At 42.1% G+C, this 26,065-nt stretch overlaps 1 protein-coding gene across 1 annotated transcript in view; it reads left to right on the plus strand.

The window, feature by feature from the left end:
• KCNQ1 (potassium voltage-gated channel subfamily Q member 1) overlaps positions 1-26,065 on the plus strand; it is a 1,107,170-nt gene that overhangs the window by 65,463 nt on the left and 1,015,642 nt on the right. The window lies entirely within an intron of this gene.

Genomic DNA, 26,065 nt, shown 5'->3' on the forward strand with positions numbered 1-26,065 from the left:
CTTACCCCGAAGGGGCAGTCCATGATTGGACACACTTCACTCTAGTGGAGGGGGGTGCTTTCTCTGTACCACTTCCTATAGCAGGTAGCACATACACGAACTGTTAAGGTGTGTAACCCAGTGACATCCACCCTGCTGACTGACTCGGGCAGGATTTCAGATGGGCAATGATAATTGCTTTTTTGACAGTCCAGGGCAACTGTCCCATATACATTCTGCTTAAACAGATGCTATTGTTTGAGGAATTGTTGGTATATATCTGAGTGATATATGTACTAATGAATGGAGCAGTCGATCTCGAAACTGGGGAACCTTTTTTCTAATCTCGGCACGGACGCTCGACATCCTGTGATTTTGGGCAAATCACTTAATCTCTCCCTGCTTAACAAAATGAACGTGTCCATCTGTAACACAACTGGTGCTAATGTAAAGTGCTCCGATACCTTTGGGTCAAGTTTTCACTAAATCAAACAAAAAAAAAATACATATATATATATATATATAAACTTCGAGGAAGGTTCCGACCGAAACGCGTCAGTGTGCTGTGTAAAAATAAATAATTGGATATACACCCCTGAGAGTGCTTCCTTCTTCCTGCGGGTGATTGCCGCTTTGGGAGGCAGAGCAGTACTGGTTTTGCGAGTGCACCCTCGCAACGGGAGCACCCGCCTGAGAGTGCGACGCCTTGGTGCTTTTTGAGCTTCAATATATATATATATATATATATATATATATATATATATATATATATATATATATATATATATATATATATATATAATGTGTATGTATATGTAATATCTAACTGTGTAACATTACTAAACAGCCTGATCCACTTACCAGAAACATTATATCAAAACTAGCCTTTCTGATGTGGTACAAGAGCCGGTATCGATCTATCAACTCAAATTTATGTAGTGGAGCTTCTGGGTATCTATTTGCTAGGTTCTTTGAGATCAGTCAAAGAGCCTAGTTTTGAGTCCTTTTCTGAATTCTGGTAGAGAGAGGATGATGTTGGAGGTGAAGGGGAAGGTCGTTCCAGGAGTTAGCGGCAAGGTAGGAGAAGGATTGTCTTCCACTGTAGCTTCGGTGGATGTGGAGAATGTGTGTGAGGGAGGCAGATCGCAGTTGTCTGGCGGGTTGGAGGAAGTTTAGGCAGTGGTGGATGTATGCTAGTCCTTGGTCTTGGAGGGTCTTGTAGGCGTGTCTCGGAAGCTTGAATTGGTGTCTTTTCTGGCCGGGGAACAGGAGGACCAGTGTCAGCCCAGACCAAGCAAACTCACAGTGATACTTCCTAGGCGAGAGCCTAATCTGTAAAAAGTCAAGTTTTGAGTTGCTTACGAAATGCTAGGTGTTAACTGAGGCTCCTGATCTGTTCAGGAAGGGAATTCTGCAGCCTGGTCGCTGCCACTGTGAAGGGATGTTCCTCCCCATCTAGCTTTCTTATAAAGTGGAACAACTGCTTTATGGCCCCTGCTGATCTCGTAGGTCTCCTGGGAGCATATCAATTCAGAGCAGTTCGAAGAAAGCATGGTCCCTGCGAGCAATAGGGGAAGAGAGGGAGTACTGGGATGGGTGCTGAGGTAACAAGGGAGAGGGATGTTGTTTCAAGAAAGTGTGAAAGAACAAAGGGGAGATGCGAAAGATGAATGGGGGGACTGGAACGGTGTAAGATACAAATAAACAGAAATTTGAAGGGAGAGACTTGAGATGAATGAGAAGTGCTGAGGGGTGAGAGAGGTGATGGGGCCAGAGAGGCCATGAGATAAATGCAAGAGACTGTTGGGGATGATGGGAGTGAAAAGACAGAATGGCAAGAGGTGATTAAACGTGATGTGAGAGGTTGAATAGGGAGAGTTCAGAAGTTGTAAACAGGGGTGAAAGACAAAGTGAGAGCGGGATCCAGGGTTGGGGGAGGAGAGAGGGATGAAAGGGAGGGGGCCGGAGGAAAGAGTGGTGGGTTAACTGCTTAACTCTGCACAAGACCACCAGGGTTTTAATGGACCCTTGCTGCTCCTGGCTAGGACCAGGTGAACTTTTAATGTGGCAACTTGTATTCCTGCGGAGTGAATATCCTTCACAAAGGTTGACTAGACATCTTTCTGTTTATTGCGGTATTTTGGTTGTAAACTGATACTGACCAGGTGAAATCTTTCCTCAGTGTTACTGTGTGTAAAAAATGTCAAAATAATGAAGCAATACTATGCCAAAATATGCGGCATCACAAGCATTATTTACATTTTGTTACCACACAATTTAGTTGAACCTGCCATATAATTAGGTCCTCATAATGGCAGTAACCCCATCTATAGGTTTAGAATTTTTGCTAGGAGGGGGGCCTTACTCCTGAAAATTTTGACGGGGGCTTGGCATCCAAAAGTGTGAATACCTCTGCTTTATGCTGTAGTGGCAGAAAAAATGTGAATGACACAACAGCAAACAACTGGATGAAGAGAGCTGGCTGAAATACTCTGTAAGTAAATGATTCAATATAATTTTAGTAAAATCAAACTGCCTTGTCTAACACCATACCTAAAAGAAAGAAACGTGCATTTGTTGTACACTTTACATAATTGTTTTAAGTTAGTCTTGTTTATTTTAGTCTAGAAATCCGTTGTCAGTTTCACTATCGCCAAGGATCAGCTCTCTGCTCTTTGAAGTGAGTCAAAGGCAGTGTGTATTTCTTAAAGAACTGTTCTGATGTTAATGGCGGTTTTCTTTGCTCTTCCCAGACTGATTAACAAAACAGCTAAATTGTGCAGATGTTAACATCACTGCTGTATCACATAAAATGAGCACTGGAAGTGCTAATTTGGTCTTTCGGGTCTTAAATGATTGAACAGTTGGAGCAGTTATATTTTACCACCTTAGAAAGTGGTAAAAGTTTGTAATTAGAACTTTAAAGGAAAGTGCTGCCTTTGAATAGAAATGTAGCAGCATTTGTTGGCACTGCTAAAGTAATTACAGAACACAATGGAATCACATAGCACTAAGCAAAATGACACCACATAAACCTAACGCACTACTTAAAACAGAATATAAAATAGATGCAACACATCTACATTCTAAGACATCAAAACAATGCAATAGTGCATCACAAAAACATAGGAGCATAAAAAAACACATTACCGCAACACATATGCGTAGATATTCTTGCCACATAATACAAAATACACGGCACACATCTGCTTTCATGATGCGGTAATAAAAGGTATTTGCACAAAGCACTGCCTTACTTACCACCCTGTAATAGAGCGAGTCAGAAATGTGTGTGATCCGGTCCCACGTCCTAATACGTTTAGTTAATTCTCAATTACCCATGTGTGCAGGTTTGCGACCTGTTACTGAATTTCACAAATGAAAGCTTTTTCGTGAAATGCTGCGAAGGCAAAATACGAATTAAAAAAATAAATGTACCCTTGCACTTGGGCTTACTCTGAGGACTTGTGTGGCTAATTGAAGGCCCCGAGGTCAAAGGTGATTGTGACAGCTGAACAATAAAACCGTTGCGTGCAATGGACCAGGGGTGTAAAATAAACTCCTCAAGGAACTTGGCTTTTGAGGCACTGGAGCTAACCTTTGTATTTTCTGCTTCGTGCCATCTTGCAGTGATTTCTGAACCTTTGTTTCCAAGTACTTTATTATCCTTCCTCGATCTAAAATTTCAGTGAACCTTTTGTCATGTAATGACTGCACGCACACCTGTGTTTTTCATTTTCAATGCCAGCTCCATATTTTAGGAGATACATTTACACTTATCAGTATTGACATGGAGGTCTAACTGTCTCACTTTTCCTCTTATTGTATTCTATCGTATTGCACTTACGTCTGAATTAAGCGTATGTAATTACATTTCAGCTGTATTTTGAACTTGTCGTGACCTGACCACAGAATGCTTCTCTATCCAACGTCCTGGGTCTTGTGTCTTGATTGGACAATGGCAGGGTGGGTACAAGGTGGTTGGCATGACTCCTGTTACTAAAGTAACCATATACCCCCTGTACCTAACCATTGTTCTTTTTAGCAGTTTTTAGGTTCCAGTTACTTCACCACACATTAATATCCCATTAGGTAGGTGAGAGAGAGTTCATTTCTAATTGTTTTCATTTTTTTTCAAAACCGCAACAGTTCAGCGTGCTGCTGTTGTACACAAAGCATGATTTCTTTCAGTGAGCAAATGTTTATAAGCGGCTTATATTTTGAAAATCCCTATCCTGTCTCCAGACACTTGCGTCAACGAGATCTGATTCTTAGTTCCTGTTGTTGGATTTATGCTTGCTGGGACCAGGCCACAGGCAGCTGGCTTCTCCGGTTTCTTGTTCTGCTTTCGTTTCCATTTTTAAGTTAGACTATTTATTGATATAGCACCTCAAGTGATTCAGTCTTTTCTTGAGAGGAGGCCTAAATAATAGTTCTGCATATATGATACGTTTATTATTGATCCATCAAGTTGAGTGAATACTATATGTGTGATTACTTGCAACTGGCACCCATTAACCATGTATCTGCAGATGTGCACCTTATCGATATGGAAACACCGTTTCCTTCTGAGGAATTTGAACACATTATCAATAAGTAAAGACCAGTGAGCAAATCAACTAAGATCACACATATCACGCTAAAAAATGAAAGTTGAAATTACTACACTGACAATATGGAACTCAAAAGTAGAATCTGTATACATTCAGTTTCACACTTCTAAGGAACTACCATCAATCATACATGATACAAATATGCACACAAAATTGAGTTTTGGCTGTTTCAACACCATATAGAAGAGAAATAGCACCACAAATTATTAATTTACTCACACTGATTTTTATAAAATTACAAAGAATCAGTCCAAACCTATATTAAGTCGACGTTTTGATCCCAATAATTTTTTTTAATGGGGTATTCATCAGGACAAGTAATGAACATAGCATCATATGCCAATTGGGGCACGACAAAATGATCTTCATTAAAGTAAATGACCAGAGTGAATTACAGAACACAGGGCAGATACAGTGCAGGTAGTCACTGTCGGAGAGAATGCAGAGACAAATCAACAAGGTGCTGGTGTACACTTTACTCCGTTTAACTTATTATTTAATCATACTTTCATTTTATTTTCATGTTGTCACTCTCATGAACTTCCGAACACTGTGCTGCCTCTGTAAATCAATGCAATCAGGTAGCAGGTAAGGGTTCAGTAACTCCTTTATTCTATGTCTCATCAACACTGTTCTCATTACGGTCTTAATTACAAAGAAACAAATACTTCAGAATCTTGGAGCACCCTGATGGAACCGTCAAAGACTCTCCAACTGCAGAACCCTGACAAGATTCCATTGAGTCTGTCCAAGCTGGATACTTCACCTCTACCCAGTAACAGCGTAAAAAGATCTAACAACAATGAAAATAAAAAAGATCTAACCTAAATCAAGGTTAGTATGAGGGGCAAGAAATATTTCTCAGTAAGCAGTAGTTACAAAGTAGTTACAAAGTTAGCCGAAAGATATTGTTTTAGCATCAGCTGGGCCCAACTTATCATAGACTCTAGTTTATTTCTATCTTTTAACCTCTTGCTACCTATTACACTCACTTGGTCATCTAATTGACCTTGTTCTGTGCTAAAAGTGACTGGATATTCGGAGGATGGGCAATTCTCCAATGAGGACCAGGAATTGGATAATTGTTATCTTCAAATCTAACCTCTTACAGTCAGAAAAACTCCTGAGTAACCATAAATGACTCAAAACCAAATGATTTACCCACAAGGAAAGATGAGACCAAATCAGCAGAATTCTGTATAAATTTCAAATTTAGTTATTCAAAAGAATATTAGTATTAGATAACATGCAACCCTAATATCAAATTAGTAAAGGATTTAGTTAATAATACCAAGCCTCTGGGATTCAAGGAGAGTATAAAGAATGATTAGGAAATTTGGTCTCATACAGCGTCTGTGTCAATAGGAGATAGGAAATCAGGTGAGCCTTACATAGACCCTCAAGAAATTTCAGCAAAGAACCCAGTGACCAGCTCCAGTTCGTCAAGAGAGCAAACTGTCTCAACCTGTCGCTGGAACAGCAAAGTCACAGCAGCATGACATGAACCCCTCTGCCGAAAGGGTTCGATCTACGTTAGCACACCAGTCGGCAGCAAATTGCAGTGTTGCTTCCCAAGTAGCTCCTGTCCTCTGATGTCTAACCTCCAGCTGTTCTGTCCTCTCCAGTTATTCCAAAACGTGAACAGTTATACTCCACAAGTTTCCGGGGTGACACCACCTGGCATCACCAAAAAATGTCAGACCACTCAGTTCAATTGGTAAGTCCAAAATGAGATGAGGGTGATGTAGCAGGAAAGAAGATACAATCTGGACAAATAAAATAAACCAATTATGTAGCTTCCTTAAGTCATGTAGCCATAGGATACGTCAAACAGTGGCACATTTTAGAAAGAATACGTTAAAGTTCAGCATGGCATTTTCTTAAGCAGCGGTTCTAGAATGTTGCAATAATTGTTACAACCCCACTGTTCAGTCCAAAGGATGTCAAAAGAAACAGTTATCATTTCCAATACGATTTGCAAGTTTCATCAGTTTTTCCATTTGCTTTGAAAAATGCAATCTATGACTTCACTAGCAAAGAAAGAGTAGAAGTGAGGCCTACATGAAATATGGGTAATATACGACAAGATTGTTAAATTGTGATTCACACATTAAAAGGGAGTCTGACATATTAACCTCAAAGAAAACACATTAATAAACATTTTAATCGGATCATAATTAATGAATATAGGGTAGTTATAAAACATTTGTGTCATCTTACACATATAAGAAAATGCATATCAGTCTCCTCGTTCGGGTCTTATTCAATAATTACATATATAAAACGTACATTAGACAAAGTCTCACAAAGACGCCTTTAAACAAACTTATGTAGCACTTACTATTCATTTGTCATTTTCGATGCACACATTACAACATGAAATAATGATTTCAAACTTATTATATGAAAATCAGTTTATTACACATTTATTCCTTTTAGTCTAATTAATTTCACGATCACAATCATAAAAATCATACCCACAAGTACTTACTTAATAACCACATCTATTGAAATCAAGCACAAAATATATCTTAAACGATCTTCCCATCTCCATGCTTTTATGATGCAGTGTCTTAATCGGAGTTGTATGTCATTTTCAAAAATGTAGAACTTAACACACGTTGGGCATCATTAGTGTAAATGTTGTTATAATAATTTCTTTTGCCATTGAAGTCATTAGATGAAATCTCTGCTCTATCACTATTCATGTAAGATCTGCACCGGTCCTCAGTCTTTACAGCACGTTGGAGTAATTTATCCCCTGTCATGGAAGCAGAGAATTTAGATTATTCTTTTACATTTGGAAGTTTGACAGCTACCATATCGCCCATTAAAACATGTGGATCATGCACAGCCTTGTGCTAGTCACAGTGAAATTTTCTGTTCCCTATCTTAAGCGCTTCTCAAGTTCTCACCATATCGCCATCCCTCAGCACAATTTTGTCTTGTTCTCCCTTCCACCTCTCTGAGAATAGGCTGATGCTTGCTTTCTTCTTTTAAGCAATAAGCAATTCAAAATGAACTTTCCTAGTAGTGACACTAACCACTTCCAGTCTTCTTCTCAGAATATCTAGCTAACGGAGTGGCCTCTTTAACAGTTTTATTAAGGTGCTATACAAAACCATTACACTGTGAGTGATATACTGAGCACTCTTATGCAAAAGTCCCTTCTTGCTCAGTACATCTTCCATTTTGCATGACATAAATTGAGACTCTTTATCTGTTAGAGGACAAACAGATAATGGGACTAATCTGTAAAAATTAAGAAATCATATTATAGATTTGGTTTCAATATTTTTTACCAGTTTTATCTCAGACCTCCGGGAGAATACGTCCACTAGTAACAAATTTAAACAGGTACCTTCCTCGATACCTATGTTCGTCTTCCTCATAGTCACGATACAAGCCATACCCTTCCTGTCTTTATCACTCGCGCTACATTCTGTGCAACCTCTGACTAGCCTCTCAACTTAGATGTGGATACTATGCCACAAATAATCGCATGTTCCTTGCTTTGGTTTTGGACATACCTTGATGCCACCATGCTAACTTTCTGCAAATCAATGTTGGGGGAACCAGTCTTGTCCCACAGACTAGCGTTATAAACTCATTTAATCTTTGACCATGTAGTATCCCCTCAAATAGTGATCATTATGAAATGTATTGTTCCATCCGGTGACAATGATATATCTGACCTAACATAAAATGGTATCCTCATTCTTTACTTTCAGCCAGTCTCCATGAGAAACATTTGCAACATTAATGAAACACACGCTCACAAAATGTTCCTTCTCGTCCTGAACAAAATCACTATTCACCTCTTTGATTAAATAAGATAAACAGTCTGCTATTTTTATTATAAATGATGGGAACATACTTTATTTTATAGGAATACTCCTGCAAGGCTACCACCCATCTGGCGATGCACACAGAAGTATTTTTCATGCTCCTGTTTCCCCTCAAAGACATCAGTCAAAGGTTTATGACCAGACCATATTTCGAAAATGTCTTCCCCCATAAAAAATTCTAAACATCCTAATACTCCAGTACACTTCAACTCCTCCTGTTCCAATACAGAATATTGTTTTCAGAACCTTTCAAGATTCTGGAGGCAAATGAAATTGTTCTCAAAATGGAGTCCGGATTAACCTGAACAAACACTGGACCAAGACCCCCCCCCCCCGTCTCACCCTTGTCGTCAGTGTGAAAACTAAGGCAATACACCGGTAAGTGTTCAGTAACTCCATTCTTCTGCACTTTGTCCTCAGTCCTCTTACAACTGTCACACTTTCAAAAGAAGTAACTCCTTCAGAACCTTGAAACACCCATATGGAACCGTCAAAGAGTGTCTAGCTATAGAACCCTGACAAGGTTCCATTAAGGCTGTCCAAGCTGTGACGATTTGTGTAGCATCTTACAATCATAATTTTTGCGTGCATTTTAAAATGTGAAACTGTAAAACATAAAATGCATAAAAGTTCCTGTTTTGGCCTTTATATTTCCTTTATGGTTATTTAACTTTCATATGTCTCAAACATGATTTATATTTGTGATCTTTTGTACTCTTTCATTGGTTTCCATATTCTTTACATTTCTTCAAATGACTCTGAAGGAACCACTGTTTCCATATAAACATTAGTACCCTGGTTCCTATGAATTCAAGGTTGACCCTTGTTTCATATATGGGATGTGCATCTCAAACCAACTTTGTTATCCAGGAAAACTGCTCTCATATTTGCTTTGCTTGTGACTTGTACCTCTAATTCCAAAGTATTCCTTGCTAGGATCTAGAAAGTTATTCATAGAATGTGCAAAGAGTGCTGGATAAACGCTTTCTTTGTTTTTTCTGTATCAGAGTTTAATATTTGGCATGTTGTGGCAGCAAATAAATATTTACACATAAATAGTGTAGATTACAGTTTGGGGGAATAAAAAAATCTGGGAGCCACAAAGAAATGTATGATGGTATAGAAGAGTGATATATGATCTTCACCAAATTCTCACAGCTGCTGGCTGCAAAACGGGACACGGACACCAGTTGAGTGCTCTATTTCGTTTATTTGCTTGTGCTGTACATGGCTTGATTTTTTTTTTTTTTAGATTTTTTATTTTTATTTGTTTTTATAGTTTAATTAAAATTTGAGAAACAAAACAGTTTATAAACAGTCCATATACATTTTTGGTAATCTGATACAGGTGTCCAATACAGTGTATAATATGGTTATGTACAATATACAATCATATATAAAAGAAAAAGGTTATAGCTCAGCCATCAGTGAGAATAATACACAGTCCAATATACTGCGAAGTTGAGGAAACAAATGTAAATGGGGGATGGGGGGAGGGGGGAAGCAATCAAAAGGATATATTAGGGAATGGGGTCTCAATCAGTACATATATATATATATATATGGAATCATGTTTAACAGTAATAAAGCCTCTCAGGCTAAATCACATGAGGTTAAAAGGAAAGGGTATAACTCCAGTCCATTAAAGTACTGCTGGCTTAGTGACAGACCCTAGAGTAGGTATATACATTGCCTTCTGTGTGATCACTGTTCGAGGTAAGATTTCAATGAGCGCTAACAACCAAGTATGTTGCAGCCATGTATTAATGTATCTGGGAGGGTAACCGGTGAGACAATGTCGTCATTGGTATGTACTGCTGTTGGACTTGGCCATTTTTGGCAGGTTCACCCCTAAACTTTTTGCCTTAAGCTCTGACATGGTGGTACTGATTTTAGGCCTCTGCACACTTTAGCACTGTGGCACAGTGTAAAGTGTGTGTGCTCTCCGAGTGCGTGTGGTGAGAGGGGCCTGCCCTCCCTTAGGAATGCATGGGGGATATGTGTGTCCATGGTAATTCCTGGTATGTGGGGAGTGCAGGGTCAAGTTTGGTATGTGCAAACTCGTATGAATAAATGCTGCGCAATAGTGTGCACAGATTTATTGTGGTTATTTTAGAAATGCCACTTTTAGAATTTGGCATTTCTGTGTGTTGTGTGTCTGCCTGCATAATGTGGATTGCATGTCTGGCTTGTGAGTGACCGGTGCTGGAGGATGTGGGTGGCTCCAGGAGCCACAATGGGTCTGCCCAGTGGTGAATAGGGAGATCTGCATGTAGATGGGAGAGAGGAGTTGCACCTGGGACCTGAATAGGACTGTGCCTTCCCTCCACAATGCTGACTCCACCTCCTGTGGTGCGTCTGATGTCCCTGGCCTGTCCTGTGAAAAGAAGAGAGGAGCTGAGCAAATCAAAGTGCTCCGAAGCTCCCCTGAACCAGTTGTATCTGGTTCTCCTATTGCCTACACTTTTAGACAAAGGAAATGTGTGTATAAAAGAAGGGGCTGTGACCCCATGAAGTTGTTCTGCTTTTGGATCCTGACAGGAGGGGGATTGCTGCTGGTGGGGCCCAGGAGGGACTGCCATGGGGGCTGCCTCCCTGCTGGAGGGCCCTTTGTGCTGGCCCCTGGGCCCTACATTGCCCCCTTGATGCCTCCAGGACTTCTTGGAGCTTTTGCTTTCCTTTGACTTTGCCAGGACCTGATGCTGCCTCTTTGCGCCCTGGGAGTGCTGAGGTTTGGCTCCAAAAGGAGCCCTGAAGCTTGGCAGTGCTGGGCTGCGCGCCGCTGCTGAGAGGGAATCCCCCAGCCTAGGAATTCCCCCGAAATTGCCGAGCTTTTCCAATTCATACCCGCTAATTTTTATTTACAGTGCGCAGGTGCCCACCATGCGTCTTCATTTTAATTAGTGCGCGGGTGCCCACCCCACGACTTTGCCTATTTTCATAGCAGGAGCCCACCCTGCTTCATATTTTAAAACTAGGAGGGAACCCCTCATTTGCACGAAAGAGGAACGAATTCACCGCCGCAGGCCCGTCCGGCCCACAGAAAGTCAGGCGGTGTGATGCCTGACGTATGGCGGGACTTCCGCTTCCCGAGGGAAGCCCTGAACCGACGACATCCCCAGAAGTGTTCGGGGCTCCCGTGGTGAAGAGGGAGCTCCGTGAGCAGCCACCATGCCGCCGGGCAGAGTAGCGGCTGGAGGAAGCCGCGCGTTGGCCCAGGAGAAAAGAAGCAGGAAGCAGACGGGAGCCTACCCCGTGCTCCTGTGACCCCCACACGAGAAGAGGCCACCGACCAGGTGAGGAGGGGCCCGGGGGTGGGAAACAGCTGAAGTGCCTGCCCCCACCCACGGGGGCCCAGAGAAATCCGCCGGTGCAACCCCCCCACGTGAGTGAAGGAGGGGGCTGAATGCACCGCAGTGTGGGGGCCGCCAGAGGACAAGAGCGGAGCCCAGTAAGAGGGCTCAATCTTATTCCCTTTGCTGACTTCATGAGCAGACCTGCCATTGCGGGGTGCTCCAACAAGGGGGCACATCATTGTTTAAAGGGCCAGGGGGGCCCCCGCTCTTTCCCCGTGTGGTGCCCAGTTGTGATTATTTCAGAGCCCTGGGTGGCTGCATCATGGGCAAATTGATTTAAAGCGCCAGTGCGATACATGTTTTGGGGGTCATAGTTGTTTAGTGTGTCCACAGAGCCCCGGGTGGCTCCATTGTTTTGGCCCACTATTTCCAGAGCCTGTGTGGCTCCAATGTTTGGCTATTTGTTTCAGAGCCCCATGTGGCTCCAGCAAAGGGGGCACCTTTGTTCTAAGGGCCATTGAGGGCCCATGCCTCATTTCTATATTTCCAGTAAGTAGTGGGCAGCTGCACCGTTTAGGTCTTTCTTTGTTTTAGGGGAGATGCTTAAGTCAGGAGTGAGACGCAAGGTAACAAGCCCCAAAACCATCTGAAATAAATACAGGTACGAGTTTAAACACTAACAAAAATTCTCCATTACTATGCCGGACCAGTGTGGTAAATGCTTGAAATAACAAAAAATAGCAATAAGAAATTTCCATCACAATAATAAATCTGAAATCAAGATTTTTGACAGTGCTACCATGTATAATATAATATTAAATAACATAAATCGTAACATAAATAAAAATACTTATGTTTGTAATCGTGATCATTCATACATTCAAGTCCATCGCCTACTGAACGGGGGTCAAAAGTCCAAAGGTAGCAGTCCAATATTGATCCTTCTGAGCTAAATATGCAATAGTGCCTCGTAATTCATACCATGTGCAAAAGCAAGTCATGCTCTGTTCAGTATGAGGGAAGGAGTCTATGCAGCATCATGAAGGTAGATATATAATGATACATGACTCGTGTATAATGATACAGGGCTAACGTGTGTGCATGAACAAAATAAAAAAAGTTAAAAATTAAAGGATTAATACTTCCTTACGAAATACTTAGATTTTCATGCTAAAGACATTTTAGTTGTAAAAGTTTGTATGGTAATGGCATACATGGTAAAAGATGTATGCGATGTACAGCCCGCGTTGTTATGGCATGCATGGTAATGGTATGCATGGTTTCGTCATACAACCACTGTCAAGTCTTTGCAATTACTACACATTCTATGGAGACCCTTATTTAAGCTTGCTATGGACATATTCGGTCCATTTCATACTTATTTAAGGCTGTGCAATATTTGATTACCTTAGAGCTGCATATGTTGATAATTGGTGAAAGCTGAAAAATAGGCCAGATGTACGATTTTTATGTTTGCAAACAGTCCGAATTGCTCTTGCAGCCGGAAAACCTTTTCTAGCCATGTACTTAGCCCGTTTTAGGCGTTGATAAAGTAAGTTGCGACTCCATATTGATTCAGTATTTGGAAGGGGCATTCCTTCCAAATACCGAATCAGTCTGTGATGTTTTTCAACTGAAATCTGCACGCAAAAAATTGCAAAATGATAGGCTTCTGAGTTGGGGTGGTAAGCAATTCGCAAAAGGAAAGGAGTTCCCAGGGGATCCCTTCACCTCACCCCTTTGTGAATGTAAAAAATGTTAGTGCTAGATCTCTGCCAACTCTCCAACAAACTTTCATCTCTGTGAATCGCAAATGATGATCAGCTTTTTGCAACCAGCAATTCATATATTAGGCACAAAATGTGTGGAACTCGATGGTTTCCGAAGACTATTGACACACAAGACATGAATGCGATTTTGCTCAGATAGCATTAAATAATTCCTTTTGAAGGCAACATTAGATGGAAAACCCATGTATTCGCCCTTTGTGGGAATGGTCTCGTTTTAAGCTTAGTTAGTGAATGTGTTCACTTGGAAATGTGTAATTACTTATGCTACTCCGGCTACACTGTATGCAGTGAGGGGATCAGACCACTTTTAAGATGATTCATTTTCAAGTTTCAGTGTCTAAACTTAATCGTCTGTGGTTGACAAGAAGGGGGATGTGTATGCTCAACTTCTGGCACTCGAGGCAGTCTGGAAAGTATAGGAAGGTTGCAGCAACAGAGGTATATTGAGTGGAGTAAGAATAAATGCAGGTTGGGTTGTTAGGGCTTAAGACGAAAGTGCAAAGTTCTAGATTTATTTATTGGAAGCTTTCGGATGATGCTTTCCCCAAAATTAAGATGGTGTTGTTGTGATTTTTGTATTCGTAAATAGCAGATGAAATTTGGAGTGAACTAAAAAAGATGAGTGTTAATGTAAGAAGGTGACAATTAACAGGATTAATTGCTGTGGAGAAACATGGAATACATCATCCTTTTTTGTAAGCCACACACTCAAATATGCTTCCCTCTTTCGGTATGAAATACTGAACTCCGTCTCTGTTTTGCAACAGAGCCCTCTTTTTTAGGTCTTGCTGCGAAAAGCGCGTGAAAGCGCGCTCTCGCAGAGAGAACTATAGTTGTCGTCTCAGCCGCCAACGAGTAGGAATGTGGAGACAAGACCTGGCCGCACGCGCCGCGTTGTCCCATAGGATAACGTTGGGCGCGTGCGCTTTTGCATGGCAGACAGGCGGATCGTGACGCGCGCCTCTTGAGCAGTTCCTTTGGAATGCAGGGGGAGTGTGCTGTTCACGAGGCATGCGGCGCTGATGGTGCTGGCTGCAGTTAGCATAGTGTGCCGCCTGACGTGTTTGTCCTTCTAACCTCCTGTGGCAAAACGAAATAAAGGGGAGAGGACGGTAACTTTGAAATAATCCGACCGGCGATATTAGCGAGACCAGCATCCGTCTGGGGACGCGCCGACCTACGCCACCCATCGGGAAAACAATTTACGTAACCAATAAATTTTGGGCCATACTTGCTAAATTGCATTCAGTTATTGTATAGTCAACTCCGGGTGCGGGACAAAACTGGCCTAGTGATATCAGCGAAACAGGAACTGGGGCGTGCTCCAACACTGCTCACCCCCATCCCTATGCACACCCGCACCCAGTTCGCACCCACCGCCTCATCCCTGTGTGAAGCCTGCCCGCATGCCCTGCCATTCGGAGCTCCCCCGCCCTTTCCACTACTGCCAATTCGCCCGCTCCAATGGCAGCTGTTCCGAACGCGCCCCCCCTTTCCTCCTGCGCTGTCCTCCTCCTGTACCAGCATAGGCTTCCCCCCCTCTAGTTATGCCACAACCTCTGCCCCTGCGCTCCCCCTCCCGTATCCGCAACTCTCCACGAGCGTCTAGCCATTCGTCAGCTCACCCCCCCACCCCTCTCCTTGCCCCCCGCCACAGGATGCGCACCTCTCCACCCATCTCCTGCCCGCACTCCGGCATATTGCCGCGCATCTAGTGGTGTAGCATGCAACACATCACCAGCCATCCCACGCAATGAAGCACTTCATACTATTCCCTATGACGCTCAGCCATGTGCAGAAGCATTACCTAAGGCAGCTCAGGCTTGGTGGCTCATTGTCGTTCTCATTTGACGGATAGTAGGGAGGGAGGGAAGGGTAGGATGAGCGGGAGTGAAGATCTTTGCCCAAACGCACAAGAAAAGAGGGGGGGGGGGCTCGACACTCTGCTTTCTCCTGACTTTTCCTAATGTTGTCTTCCTTGGCGCACTTCTGCAGAGATGTTCTCATCCAAAAACGCCACAAGCCACACTATTAACCTTATTTGTGAAGCACTCACACCTTCGGGTAAAGTCTGCGCTATATAAAACGCGCCAATTACATAAACAAAATTGCGCGTCCCTTCGCCCTGAAACTACGCCCCTCCTTTTTTTTTTTCACACACCTCGTGCTCCTGACCCCCTCCCCCCATCCCCTTTTGCCTCCAGTGAGACTCCCGCTGTCTTGGAAAAGTCTCCTTTAATGGCCTCCTCTTGAGCTTAACCCTCCTGCGCCTCCCCCCCATGCGGCCCTTGCCTAGGCAACCTTTGTACTTATTTTTTAGTGTCTGCATAGCTACTCCTGTCACCCTGCCCCCCTTCAAATCTGGCTATTACCGAATGACACCGATGAGAGGGAGTTATGCATACTGCAGAGGACGTAAATAACAGGAGTACCAAGGGGAGGACAACGGACTACTGACGGATGATGGGGAGTGATGCATACTTCTCCATGTTCACTCCTCCCATGCTGATCTCTAGAGGGCGCCCCCCACCACCCCTTGAGCCTCACTCTCCTGCCTCCCAGCAGCCTCCCCCCCACTGCTGCCCTGTACCCTTCACCCGCCCGTTCTCTCCTATAACCACTACAATGCAGCTCCCACCCAGCCCACCCCTACCCCCCACCTCACCTCGCACTCTGTCGCCGCTGCACCTCTTCTCCTGACAAAATTCCCCGGAGAAAGAGGTATGCTTAAAAAACAGAAGTAGCATATTTTAAAAGTAACTTTTATTGCCCTTTTAATATTATATACCTTTTTTAGGCTCCTTTTCCAATTTAATTATTCCAACTATCCCCATGGATAAGTTATTAGACATTATATTAGCAATTGCCTTCAATCTGATCAGTTTAAACTGGAAATCTTCCAATAAGCTATCGTACAAATTGTGATGAGACTCTGTGATCTCTCATCATAAGTTAGATACTATGTATGCCACACAAAGCTCATCTATTTATAAAGTGCAATTATTATGGTTACCACTTAGTACAATCTTAGCAAAATTGGTAGTGATAAACTAAATATTTTATCTATATCTTCTGAGAACGTTTGTCCTCCATAAAATGTATCTACAGCAACAGCTAACCATTCACAAACAATGTTTATATACCAATTGCAAATTTAAAAAAAATTAATGCAAAGCATTGTCATTTACAATGCCAGTAACTCAAACTTTAATGCTGCGAGACCTATTGCATTGCAAATGCTTGTTAACTTGAGCCTGTCACTACCATAGCAGCCAAGGTTTCAGATTGCCATGTGTGACATTTTCATAATTTCAGTGTAATTATGAGTGGCATGCAATTACTACGAGTGACACTTTCTCGCAAGCAATGAAGACCAGGTAAATGTATAAATATAATAAATTACACCCATTTGCGCAACGAGAAACTCTAAGATGTTAAACCTGCTGCTACAAAGCTCCAGAAATGGAAGGGCACTGTGGGACCTGACTGTACCACACATAATGTGAGAGGCTATACTGCCTGCAAATGAGCCACATGTTCTATAATGCCCCGCCCACCCCATCCTCCGCCATGCCATATATAAGCATATTGGATTTCACCGTATTATAAAACACACAGGAACAAGTGTTTTTTTAGAAGACTCCAGCCTGGAGTTAATACAAATAATTCCTTTTGCATGGATAATGAGGAATGCAGCACAGGAGGGAAATCCTCTGCAGTTGGGAGAAAAGTTATCCGGACCCTGTACCCCTGCATGGGAACGTTTTGTTCTGTGCATTTGCCATGCTGTAGATCACCCTGGCACCGTTACCTCCCCACCCTGCTCCCTGGCAGGTGACCCTCCTCTGCAGAAAGAACGCAAAAGTAAGATCTACCGTCGCTGAAGGACGGGGCAGTGGAGTTTACACTAAGCGGCCTGAAACAGATCAGATGGGTAAGGGCACAAATGTGCTTGAGTGACCACAGCCAGTGCCCAGTCTGCCTCCTAAGGGGATACTTACTGATACGCTCAGGGGAGGCCACCCGTTGTTTCTGCAGGCAGGCGCAACATATTTAGCGGAAGTGATGTGTAGGGCCCCGGCGGGGACAAGACTGCCATCACATCAGTTCGGGTCACATTCTTTGCACATTGGGGCAGTGACCAAAGCAGCACAAAAGGGAGTGGATGATGGTGCTGGGCAGATTGCAATCCAAGCCTTCTGGCCTACAAGGTGTGCACAAGGTATCAGTTAGCATAAAAGGTGCAAGTCGTTACTATTCACAATTTATGCTCTTTAACATTTGGCAGCTTTAACGTTAAGTCATATTATAGGTTCATTGAACGGTAATAAAGAAAAGGGGGATTGGTTAAACAAAATATTTGCCTAGGATCACAGTGTAGTTATGAGGGAAACCAGTGTTAATCCCATGGTTTCACTTTGTACAAATCAGGTACTGTATGGGTATCTATTTCTCTCCCTTTTTTACCTCAAATGTTAATGTTTTGTTTACCAGGGTAGAGCGAGGTTTGCAGGCAGAAGCCACATGAAAGTTCTGCTTATTTTTGGGTCGAGATTTCTGGAGGGCCCCGAGCTGAGCCATAACCTGGCATCTGGATCTAGCCTGGCTCGAGCTTTATGTTGCTCGACCACCTCTACTAAATGTCTCAGTGGTGGTGAAATGTGCTCCTTTTGGAAACACATGCTCTTCGACAAACAGAAGATTCACTGTTTCCTTTGGGTCGGACTCACATGTTTGCCTCTTCCATGGCCACAAGCAACTCTTTGCTTCACAGTATTTTATCATTCCAACATATGCACTATAATGATTATTTACACGCAAGAGCTGCTCTCACAGAGTTTTTGATAAACAGTAGTTAACTTTAATCATTCCTTCACAGGTCTCTTGGTCGAGCTCTATCTTGGAAGGGGGGTTGGTCTGTTTTGTAAACCCTGTGGTTTGAAAAGAATCCCAAAGTCCAAAGACTGTTTCCCATCGCTCATCAATGCTGAAGGCATTTCAAGTCCTGGGATAGCATCTGCACCTCTCCACACTTGGATGGGCCCTCTACTTACAGGGGGGTCTCCTGGGTTCTGTGGGATTCTTTCCCTCGGTGCAGACTGGCTCACTTCCCGCCATGTTGGAATCTGCACCGGCCCCTTCACACTCAGATCGGCTGGTCCTGTAGTTATCCTTGACTCCTGAGCTCTTTGTCTCTCTGGGGACGAGCATATACTTGATGGGTAAAATGCTTAACTTAATCTCAGCCACTGGTATTTATTCAGGGCTACATGCATTGTTTTGCTATCTCTGCTACTCTAGACTGGGAGCAATTGTATCCAAATCAGCTAGTGGCGCCTTGTGCAACAATCTTTTTTAGTGCACCCCCCTGACCTTATCCTCGGATTCTCTCACTACCATCTGACAAAAGTGACCCACATCTCTCCATAACCCCTCTCACATAGATTTCATTTATTTTAGAGCGCTGGTAAAGACTGGTTTTACTAATCCACACAGCTAATAACATAACATACAGATTTGTTCTTTGCAGCAGGCATATTAACCCTTTGTGCTACTTTATGACAAATCAAAACTGCCGCTAAATAAAACTCCAATCTCTCTTTCTAGCAGGAACATTAATCACAAGATTTATCATGACACTTTTATTGCTGCCTGAAAGCTGGATGTACAAGGAACTCTGCAGCAGGTGCTTTTAAACTATAAGTTATTGCTAAACACAGTCCCCCCCTGAGGTCAGTGCTCCCCCCCTTTGGGTCAGCGCCCACTGTGGCCACACGCCCCTAAAGCCATCCCTGCAAATCAGCTCAGCATAACCGGTCGAGCCCAAATCTCTGGGCTGTGCCCCCATATGAAAAGGAAAAGCAGCAACCCTAGTTCAGTTTTAGCTTTGTCAGGTCTCGTCAGTGAAGTGTAGCTTTGTTCCTATAAACATGTAAGCAACAGCCCACACACAGTCACACATGCACCCAAACCACAAAGTCTGGTAACTGGAATTGCAACAAAAATGGAGGTTGGCACTTGTGACTTCACTACAGTTTGACCAACATAATGCTCCTCCCCAACAGTAGAATAACTATTACCCACGTGTCCTACTGAATCTGACTGCATGCTGCTCTTGAAACATTCGCACCATCATTAGAAAATGTCCTTTCACATTTCCCCTCCACAGAACACAAATGCTTAGCTATCACAAGGAGAAATGCCATTCCTTTCAAGCCAAGTATCTTGCCTCACCTATCGGCACTGCTTCTTCTTTGGCAGCGAGCCACTGTGCACAAAGCTGCAAAGACTCGGGGATATAGGAGATTCCTTCAGCACCATACCAACATCAGATAGGCCATATCAAAGGAGCCTCAAACAATCTTGCAACTGAGCAAGACCTTAGTTCTCAGACACCCCTTACGCCTAGCTCTGATGCCTCACCTCACCTCTTCTTCTTCTTTTTTTTTTTTTTAAGAGTTCCCATGGAGGCTTGTATTAAAAGGTTTATGATTATTTGCTCAACATTCCTTTGATACTGGCACTCCCAGTTACCTTGGGGTTTTGCTTCTCCATTTTAAGTACAAAACTCTTCTGCTCTGGAAAAGGCCTCACCAATATAGACTCCCACTTCATATCAGTGTTCCCAAAGCACTTTCCTGAAGACTTCAGCGATGCAAAATATAAACCGGTCTGGTTACCAATACTCTCAATATCAACCATGGAAGAAAATGTCCAACTCCTGGTTAAATTGATAATTTCTTAGAATACTCTTGTTCACATAGACATGCAAAGAAATAACCTCCTCACACCTAAAGTAGACTGCAAACACGTTGATTAGAAATCTGAACTTGTTTTCCAGTTATTCAGCTTCTAATTACTTCTTAGCAGCCACGTGCACATTTGAAAATGCTTCAATGTTCCATTGCAGATGACCATGCCTGCTTAGCTGGGTATCAGTCCTCTGGATTGCCCTCTACCCATGCACCCCTATATTTCATGAGCTCAAGAATAATATGCGGTATACCCCTTCAGGGGAAGCCCTTTAATATAATACTTGGGTACAGGATGGAAGCAACTTGATGAAATAAAATGATAGACTGAGTGTTGAAACTTTTCAAAAACTCACCCCCAGTCACAGATCTGGGTTTAATCCATTGTTATTTTGCTTGCCACGTCACCCCAGGTTGGACCCGGTCATATGCAAATCAGTCTTGACCCTGCTTCCCATGGAAACAATCCAGCCCAAACTGCAAACGCAGGTCCTTCATGGACCGGAAGCAAGCCTCCTGGGAGCGCTTTCGGGGTATCGCTCCTCATCAGTCTGGCTAGCTTGAATCCAGTGGTATTTTGTGATGTTGCTATGCGCGCCGTAAGTGGCTAAGGGTATGCCCAGATGTGGGTGCCTTGCTCGCTGTGCTACTGGATTCAAGCAAGCCTGGCTGATGAGGGGTGAAACCCTGAAACTGGCCCCTGGATGACTGTTTCCAGTCCTCGGTGGACCTGGCCTGGGAGTTCGGGCTGGACTGTTCCAATGGGGAGCAGGGTCAAGGCTGATTTGCATATGGCCGGGTCCATACTGAGGTTGACGTAGCAAGCAAAATAAGGATGGATTAAACTCAGATCACTCACTTGATGCTGTGAGGAGGGGAGAGATGGTTTGCTGCTGGACACTGCTTTGCAGAGGGAATGAATAGGAGCAAAATGAACAGAACACCAAAAACTTCATCTATATAAAAAAATAATGGCATCTCATATGAAAAATGTGGCATAACTACTTGATGGTAGTAATTTAATTTCAAAGTGAATCAATAAACTCATTCCAAATGCAATATCATTAATTCATCAATAAAGACTATTTGCATCATTAGAACCTAAACATTTTCATAATTTCTTTTCATGTCATAAGTCAAATGCTTTTGTATAGCGCACAACTCACCAAAAAGGTCTCACCCGAGATTACACGATTACACATTTTGAAAATGCTACCACAATCCTTAAAAATGTACAGCGTGGTCTTTGGCTGCTCGCAGAGTAGCATATCGGTTTAACCTTTGCTATTGTATTTTTGGTATGTCGTTTGCCCTCCAATGGAGTTCATGAAAGCAGTACATGAAAGATTACTTCACATCTCAAAAGTACATTTAATGATCACAAATTATTATTGTTTTCTTTTTATCTCTGGTGCTTTGCAGCTAGAGCACAATCGTTTTTTTGATTTGTTCTTTCACTGAAGGAGGCTTTTAAAATGCCTTACTCACAATTCAAAATACAAGCCAAACCTATTTGCTTTTCCAATGCTTGTCTTGTTCTAATTTATACATGTGCCTGATTTGATTCCACTGATTCCACTAATTGTGTACCTTCCAATAATAGAGAATTACACATCAGAATGAATAAACACCAACAGCGCTTTCAATCATGGTGACATATTTGTGAAATACGAATACTAAAAAAATTAAATCCCAGGCACCTATTTGTTGGGTCACTTAAATAGTTTTTGACTTAACTAGCTGAATGTACTGGAATATTAAAGGGTTTCAAATAAGCACCTTCTAAACAGATTTTAGTATGAAAGAACAAATCTGTGGGAGAATTAGAGGTGACCAAGTATTTGCATCTGAGAGATGATGATTGATTAATTAACAAGTTCACCATCAGATGCGCCACCATCATTGACATGGTAAGGTTATATTCATTAGAGAAGTCTTTCGGGAGGTATGTGAATCTCATCCTGTAAAAATGGTAAGGCTCCTAAATCTGTGAACTTTTCTATTGCCAATCTCCTTCTCTTATTCAATTCCTATTATTCATTTATTTTTTATTTTATTGTTTTAACTTAACATATTCTCCTAACCAATATCGTTCTCTGTTTAATGTGATCCTGTAGCTTTCTCTTTTCGTTGTAATCTTTTTCACATAATTTTCCCAAAATTATTCTCGTATTAGATTTTGTACATTCCTCTGTGTTTCTTTTCCGGGTCATCTCGTTACATTATCATGTAATAATGTTTACCCTAGCTACAGGCTAATGACACACTCGATTTGTTATTCATAAGCTATTTGTATTCATTTTTTTAAATAATTGATATGAGATCGCATCTCTACCTATACTTTCTTTAAATTGTTTGCTAATCTTGAGGTTTAGTTGTTAATATCTTAATTTATGCTATTTTTTATGTTCTCATTTTAAAAATGTAAATGAAAACTGTCAAATTTTAAAAAGTTACATTCACTATCACCGGGGAAAGTTTGCACCAATTACTGTTTTCTTTAACACATATTGATAATGTCTATCACACCTACTGAAACAGACCACGGTTTAAAATACATCTCAGTCAACATACAAACGTGCTTTGAAAGGGTCTTTTGTGGCGCTTTTCCCTACTTCTTTGCCACTGTTTGAACATTAAATCCTTCCATTGTCGGAAAATGAGAAACTGCGGTTTGATGATGTCAGAATTGGGTATGTTTGTTTGACTAATATAAACATTGGATTTCACAGGCAAAGGAGAGTATATAGTTTCATGAAAGTAAGTCCTCTGATCGGGTTCAGTTAAAAGTGATATGGTGTTTGTTACAATGAACGTGCTTAGCTTTAATATAAAGAAAACGTGGTGACATCAAATGAGGGTTCAGGGCTATATGTACCTTTGCAATTCTGCTCGTGTTTGGTGGGAAGATTAGCAGCATTGAAAGTTTTGCATTTCCCTTCATGGGCACAAATGCCATTTGTTTTGAATAGGAGAAATTATCTTACACCACGCTGGCATTACTGCATATACATTCTGGCCCTGTTACTTTTTAAAACGTACATAGCAATGCATACTTGATGGACCATAGACTTGTTGTGACATCAGTGGGCCATCATAATGTTTTAGCTATGACAGGTGATGTTTACATTTAGGAGCTACACGTTGGTGGGCGTGGGAAAAGGGCTGTGTCTGTTTCATGCTCCAGTATTGTGAAAAGCTGGTTCTGGCTCTTTGTTTATTGATCACAAGTCTAATTACCCTGTAAACAGGCATCGTTTTACTGTACATCCTGTCAAGAAAGTAGAAGCCTAGGGCCAGTCATCAGACTCGTGCGTCAGAGCTCTTCTGATAATTAGTGCACTTAGAGGTAATTGTGATGTGCTGCAGACACAAACCGCTGCATAGGAATTTGGGGTCCGGCCTGTTAGGCGACAGAGCCGAATTCATCTGAAGAAATGGTGGGACTCGAGCACTAAAAAGGATTCTGTCCTAATATCAACATTTTTCTGAGTGAGCCAGAAATGGATTGTAAAGAATAGTGTGCGCTATGGATACGTATAGAGAGGACAAATCTAATGTAGACATAGCATAAAGCAGAAATAGCTGCACAGGGTCTAAGCTGCACTGTCTGGTAGGCTGTGACCTAAAAAACCACAACTTGAACGAAATGTAGTTTCTTTAATTCAAGTAAACATTGAGGTGAGGTTAGGCTACTGCCCCAGTATTCCAACAGTTTTTCTGTGCCCACATTCATAATCTTTGCATTATTTCATTTACCATAAATGTCACAAACTGTGAGAAAGAGATAATGATTTCAAGTGTTAGTAGAAGAGAGGGGGACTGAAAGGAAAGCTAGGAGTGGGAATAGACGCTTGACAAGATGCAACGTTTCATTCCTAGACACAAAATATAAATATATAAGAACGAAGAGGAGCATTTAACAAAGGGCAGCATCCCTAAGTAAATTAAATACACTGGGAAAGGGCTAGGCCGAGGTTGGGGAGTGGCAAAAGGGTAGCTTCATGGGCCTTAGTCTGGGAATGTCGATGTGCTGCGCTTTGTCAACTGCAACGACCTCCAATTTTATGGCCTCTTCATTGTACAGTGTACACAATAATAACATCACAATGGTATTTGTATTTAGCAGCTTCGTAGGTACGTACAGTGAGTTGGTCCCATTGGCAGGTTGATGTATTTTTTGTTTAAAAATTCACTTTTCTGATCCTGCTTTGAGCATTGATTTTGTAGGAAGTGACCTAATGACAAAGTGAGTATTTAGAAACAACGTAAAAAGTTTTTTCGTTATACTTCTATTTTGCTAGATGTTTGGCTGGATTGTTTTGAGATTAGGGCGGGCGAAATGTTTCATTTTGACCGCGGAATTGGCCGATTTTGCATTAATCTTGTAGCGCAGGGTTCTAGCCAAATTCTGCCAATCACCGCGTAGTGGATTTTTTTCCGTGAGGCTCCGGAAATGCGAATGAGATGTGTTGTCTCCTAGCGCCATTTTGTAATGCGGGTGGTTACGAGTGGTCACGGTCAGTGGGGTGCTTCTAGAGTACATTTGCTGCAGCTTGATTGGATTTCTTTGACATACATATTTTCTGCCTGGTGCCAGAACTCTGCAGAATTTTACTGAGTTCGTACGGAATTCCGAACAGTGAAACTCCGCGTGCTCTCGTCACACCTATTTGAAATGTATTTGTTTATTATTGGTTTTATAAAAACATTTTGATGGTTTTATAAAACTGAAGTCAAAGTTAGAATATTTCTACTGTTTCTTATGTTTGTATAAAGGGCTCGAGTCGGGGTACCACGCGGGTGGACGGCGTCCCCCCTGCCAAACAGCTGGACTTCATTCTTTGGCCTCTCTGGGGCGAGATCGAACCTCTCAGCATGCTGGTCACGCACTGGCTTCTCAGATGCAATCTCATCAAAGGGGTGAGCGAGGGGAGGCAATGATCCCGATGGTGTAAGCCACCTTTCGTGACGTCACTTCCTATCGTGACGTCACTTCCGGTGACAGCGTCCCCCCACTTCTTTTTTTTAGGACTTGTGCCCATTTTTTTAAGCACGTACCCTGAGAACTACCTAGGGTGCAGACCGTCATGAGAAAGCTCAGAGTATCTAAAGCAAAGGCCAAACCCCATATGTAACTTACACATAACTGAAATCCGTACATCTCAGACATCTGGAGAGATCAATATATCTTGGACCACCTGCCCTAGTATCATGTGCATGCTTGTGGAGGGATTTCGTAAGGATTTTTCTTTAATTTCCTGCAGAAATACAGGAACAGCAGCATTTTTAGGAATGAATTATCCTCATTTAGCAAACTTCGTACAAAACAAATATGTGATTTTGCAGAATGTCTTCTAGTCAATCAGGCCAAACTTCGGTCACCCACCATCACTTTCTTTTAGGTATAATCAGAAAAGGCCTCTTTTTGTGTTTACCTTTGGTCCTAACGTAAATGTTGGTTACCAAATGGTGCAACATTTACAGCTGTAGCATTTTTGACGGATAACTGTACTTCCTTTGGTGCAAGACAGAAACAATATGAAAAAATACGTTACGTACCAGGAATTCAGTGGGCACCATTAGCCTATTTGGTTTTCCGGGTTTTTTCTGCCATTGAGCCATTTTGTTAAATAAAACGAATCCAGTTATATTTCTTCATATCTCGATGTTAGAAATAAAATATCCTTGCGGAGATTTCAGGAAAAAAATAATTCTACCAGCAATTGCATTTCGATTAAAAAAAAAATACTTAGAACGACCATAACCGTAAACAGTATATAGGTC

Source organism: Lissotriton helveticus, chromosome 3_1 (genome assembly GCF_964261635.1).
Source record: "Lissotriton helveticus chromosome 3_1, aLisHel1.1, whole genome shotgun sequence".
Lineage (NCBI taxonomy): Eukaryota > Metazoa > Chordata > Amphibia > Caudata > Salamandridae > Lissotriton > Lissotriton helveticus.